General features: G+C 41.0%; 1 protein-coding gene across 1 annotated transcript in view; it reads right to left on the bottom strand.

Moving 5' to 3' along the window:
- IKZF2 (IKAROS family zinc finger 2) overlaps positions 1–5,597 on the bottom strand; it is a 193,275-nt gene that overhangs the window by 75,055 nt on the left and 112,623 nt on the right. The gene's annotated exons all lie outside the window — the stretch shown is intronic.

Genomic DNA, 5,597 nt, shown 5'->3' with positions numbered 1-5,597 from the left:
CTAAGGGACAAGAGCAAATGAATGAGAAAAATCAATGTAATCACTCCAAAGTTTCACTGTAAAAGGGGTGGAGAGGGACATAAAACCCCTGATTTGGGGTGATAATCATTCCAGAGTCCAAAGTTATCCTCCCTCTACTTCTTTACTGACCTCCTGCAAAGTTTCTTTCCTGAGATAAACCTGCAACCTCACCAACAGCTTTTTTTTTTTTTTTTTTTTTTTTTTAATTTTATTCCAGGTGAAGCATGTGGCTGCAGCAACCTCCAGACTAATTCAAAATCTTCCACTGGGTCTGACTGTGCCCCCGCTCCAAGTTAGGAAATACATGTTAACTGGTAGGAAATAGGATCGAACCACTGAGGTCAGTGAATCTCCATTGGTTTATACCATTAGACATACTTTCCCACAATTAAAGGAGGCAGTACTACATGTTGCCTACGCTCCAAGGTGCCTCACACATACCTTACAACAGGGCTGCAGAGCAAGAAACCTAAGCAACAGGTACAGGGATGTGGTACAGTGGCACCTTTAGAGCCACAATCTGTAAATCCTTCAACCAGCAGAAAAAAATACAAAATGCCTGCATGCGGCCAGAGAACGGAGCAAGGAACAGGAGCACTGGGGGCTGACCTGGCATCTCATGTTCCATCTTCGTAGATGACTATCTTCGTATTTCTCCCCCTCAATAAAAAAATACCCTATCCTAAATGTTTTGGACCGAGAAAGAGAGACACACACACCCAGTGTCTATTTAGGCAGGAAAACAAAATACAGAAACCACATGTATAGCTTAGTTTCATTTGGTAAAAGTCAAAAGCAACTGTCATTGACACAGGATAAATAAATACATAACGATGATGAAGCTGGCTGATTCATCAGTACGTAAATCCAAATTCACATCCTTGTAACCTTTTTAAATCAATGGCATTACAGATATGTGAAACCAGAACCACATGCTGGTAAATTTTGCTAGTTACAGGGCACGTTACATATCACAGCTCTCCTTTGAAGTTAACAAATTTACCACTACTTATATCAGGGCTCAGCTCAGCAGCGCTGCTTTTCCAGTGATGTCTTTAGTGTTAGTACAAGGAAAGTTCATATAATATTTTTTCTTTTTAAATAGAAAAGGTTATATGTATACATGTAAGATACAAGTTACCATGCTCGTATGTGTTCACACATACAAGTATTAGCTGGTTGTTGACAGTAAACTTTTTAAGCTGATTTTACGAAGTCTGATGATTTCAGTTGATTTACATTGTCTTTGTTACTTTTCACTGCCTGAGTACATTAAACCAGACTTCTCTTCAATAGTGTTAGCTAATAAATTCAAGGAGTCACTGCATACAAGTGGTTTGGCTATCCAAGAATTAAAGAACTCAAGAATCTTCTATCACGTTTTGCCAAAATTGCTTGGAACGAAATGTGTATAAACCACCATAAGAAAGAAACAGAACTGTAATCCCAAATCTCTTCCAAATAGCATTAGTACATTTCAACATAGCTATCACTCAGCTATTTTATTTTTGACTATAATAGTTCATTCCACTTAGCATGGCTTATCTTAAAGTGAAGCACAAAGAGAGAAATAATTTTACATTACCCACGGAACAATCATGTTATCCTTTGAGATGATGCATCACTTTTGCTTGGGAACTTAGCCCTGATTAGCAAGGTAATTAAATGCAAGTCTAAAATGAAACATGTAAATATCCCTACTCCCTTCAGCAACACTGCTCACATGCTTCTGATCAGACACCATGTTCATGTACCTCACTATGTTTCCCTGTGGCTGGCTGTGTTAGGCTTATCACTTACCAAAACTAAGTATCGTGTAGAAAACTGTTCCTTTGTTACACATTAGAAATTTGGAGAAAAATAGGGAAGGAAGGAAGAAGCAAACAGTGCTACAATGATGGCCTTTGTAATCTAACACGACCTAAAGATGTGCAAGCAAACATCCTCTTCTCAGTGTTTCTGGTGTGGGCTGGCAGCCCTGCTGTCTGCGATGGCTGTCCTGCTGCTGACAGGATGGACAACTCTGCAACAGGAGGTGGCTCCAGCCTCGTTTGAAATTGAGCAGCTCCTTCCCAGGTGGGAACTGGAGGACAGCTCCAGGCGGCACGCGGTGTCTTTGACACAGTGGGAAGAAAGAGATGGAAACAGAAAAGTCCGCTGGTCCCCGTCACCTGCTCTGGCTACCTGTACCGTTCCTGTGTTTGAATAAACAACTGGATCTAGTAGGAGTCTGATCCAGCCACCAAACACACTGGCAGTCTTTTGAAGGCTGTACAGATCAAGAAATAATACTTATCCTTTATGGACTACTTGGATGAATGAGGCAAACCTGATTTTGATTCCTTTTCTCTTCCACGTTTAGTTACTCCACTACAGACAGTGGAGTAGAGAAAACCGTAAATTGCCAGTGACCTGAATTATTCATTCCTTTAATTATAAAACAGTTCCAAAAATGTCAGAGCCTTAGAAATGGACTGTGACATAAAGAAGTAAAATAAATGATAACATGGGGAGGAGAGGATGTAAACCACGGAGCTTGGAAGAAACATTAACAAACCAGTCAAACATGGTTTTCAATTTTAATTCCTCTTTAGACAAATCCATACTTAAAACCAACTAATCAGAGTAATTTTGAATTTTCACGCAAAATCATGCTCAAATTCTACTTATTCTTGCCCTACGTTAGTGAAGTAGAAGAAGAAAAATTCTCCACTGTGGTCATCTTATCATACAACATTCAAAAAACCTCAAACCAGGTATCTGAAGTTAGATCAAAGCACACTGACACAGCTGTCCTGTGTTACCTGTAATCCATCTCATTGAGTATCTAAAGCAACTGCAATGCTAGACACTTGGGAGAAAGCTGCAAGAAACCTTGGAGAAAGCAGTTACAGAATTTACCACTAGGTAAATTTCTTCCTGACCCCCATTAACTAGAAGCTGACTCAAATTCTGAAGCCAGTTAATCTTCATCTGTTCTGAGACACCTGTGTAGTTTTAATTTTTATTATAAACAACCATGGTTTTATCGTAAGCCACATAAATGTCTCCTCCTGTATCCCGCCAGTTCCAAACCTCAGTGACTTACTCCGTGAGAGTAAGCACCACATCCAAAGTGAAAATGCATGCATCTGCTTCATGTGACCAGCTTGAAGGTGGCTGCTTTCAGTTTTGCCAGTGTCTGCTTCTCCCCTCATCGAAGGAGACACAAAAAGAAGTACGCAGGCTCCTGCGCTCTGTAAGTTATACTTTCTGACTCCACTATTTCAACAGGCCGGTAAGACTAGTACCTCAACAGCAGGCACATAACCAAGTCTCTCTCTCAGAAATTAACTCTATTTGCTGTATGCTGGTTCCTTTCCTCCTGACATTTCAGGCAGAGACTGTGGTCCATAACCAAGGTCCCTTGGAGACTGCTGATCAGAAAGAGCAGTAAAGCATTGATAGATGTAGCACACAAAGATTTTAGCTTATGCTTACATGACCTTCTCATAAACACCATTAAGTTGGTTTGGACAGATGCCACGCTTGCAGTATGCACAGGAAAATTTCCTGCAAGCAACAGAATCATTACAAATTCTTCCTGATAGAGCTGAACAATATTTCATTGGGAGAAAATGGGAAGAAAAGTGAGGTCATAGTGGAAAAAAAAAAAGAAAGGTAGCAAAGAGAGACTGCTGTTACTCAATTCAAACACTGTGATGCCATGAAAGATCACAAAAGGAAAAGAAAAAGAAAGATACAGTAAATATAAAAGAGGACACTTTTTCCTTACAGCTGGATCTGGATAAAAAGCTGCATGTCACACGAAGCACTGAATTCCTAGCCCCAGAAAAACGGAATACCAAAATGATCTATTACACCTATAGAAGAAACAGATTTATCTAACGAGCATACCCTACTGAAGAGAAAAATAATCTGCTACAGCATATCTCAGGCAAGGATTTCCAATCGGTAAATTTGCTTTTGAAGACAGTAACAACATATGGTCAATTGCACATGAGTGGACAAATAAAATAACCTTCCTGGTCTCAAAAAGAGACACTCATCTACAGCTTCCAAAAACCGACTCAATTTATGCATCCACAAAGTGGCTTGCCTCAGTGGTGAGGTATGCTTATGATGAGTAAAATATACTGCTTATGGAAGCAGGCCTGGGTACCCCAGAATTTAAGGGAAAGAAGCAAGGTCTCCAGCCCTCCCGGACCAAGTCTCTGGCCCCTGCAAAGATAACCTCCGAGAGGCACTGCAAGCACAGTTCTGTTCAAGTCTGTGGACAGCTTGGGGCCGGGGTGTGTGTGGGGGTGGGCGAGAGTGAGAGGTGTGAATACCCTTCTTCCTTTTGAGGCTGTACTGTCTCTGAGATCTAGACACACCAGTTTAAGCATCAGCATTGTTCACTATTTCACTGTTGACTGCAACCTGCAAGAACGTAGAGCAAGAACGTAAAGCACTTGCTGAGACAACACTAGGGAAGCCTGCTATGATGGGCCCACGTTTACAATCTCATAAAGGTGTATTTGGCTTGTCAGTAGAGTCCTGCTCCTATTTCCACCCTCTTCAACCCCAACTGTTGTCACAGCAGTAAATTAAATCAGAGCGTAAGTCTTCCAGTTCTTATTAGCTATACAGTAAGTAATCCATTTCAGACCACTTTAAAAGACAACAGCCCAAGAATTAAGAGCTTTTCTCTCAGAAGGACTAATAACAATCCTGACATCTCCCAGCATTCCTCATGTGGGTTGGATCATTCCTGACCTAATCTTGGCTTAGCACTGGTATTTGGGAATGGTCAGATGTCTGTGAGCAGTCAGGTCAGTGTGTCAGTGCCCCCCAGGTGAGCTGCGGCATGCTGCTAGCCCCCTACTATTCAAAACCATGTGGGTTAGCTTAAAACCACCTTCAGTGGTGATTTAACAAATCCATCTGAATCTGCATTTAGCTGAGGGGCAACAACTTTTCTAAATGGCTGTGTTAATTGCTTACAGTCCTCTGATCCTCACACTGTAAGTGTCCTCAGAGTAGGCAGAATGAGTATATGACACCCTTAAATTCTACCACTGTCCTTCCAGCGAGTGTGGAAAACGCATATGACATGACTTTGGAGTCTAGCAGCACACACTTACCCAAACTCTCCCCCTCCTAAGAAGTTTAGTACTGCCTCAGTAAAAAAGTTTTAAGCCAGAGCTCAAAGACAAGTTCCCCATACCGTCTCCTGTTACAAGCTGAAGAACTTTAAAATGTCAAGACACAAAGCAAAATATGAATTCTGGGCCTAGGATTCTAAATGTGGTAACCATGTCATCCAATGTTGGTTTATATTCATGCATTAATAAGTTTATTGTGTGCAGAACACTGCACTTGGAGCAAGCACTTCTTTAACAGAAGTGATGCGATTTTACTTCCTCGTGCTGGTATATCAGGCCAGTTGTTGCCAACTCTCAAGAATTTAATACAAGTTGCAAGTCTTGCGATACTTGTTTTTTTAACACACATATGGAGACAGATAATTATGTGAGAGTCTTAGCTTTTACTTGCTGGGGCAAGGAGAGGAAAGATGACAACTAAATCTCAAA

The sequence above is a fragment of the Falco punctatus genome, assembly GCF_963210335.1.
Source record: "Falco punctatus genome assembly, chromosome: 8".
NCBI lineage: Eukaryota > Metazoa > Chordata > Aves > Falconiformes > Falconidae > Falco > Falco punctatus.
Note: the sequence above shows the minus strand (reverse complement) of the source record. Positions and strands in the feature narration are given on the sequence as shown.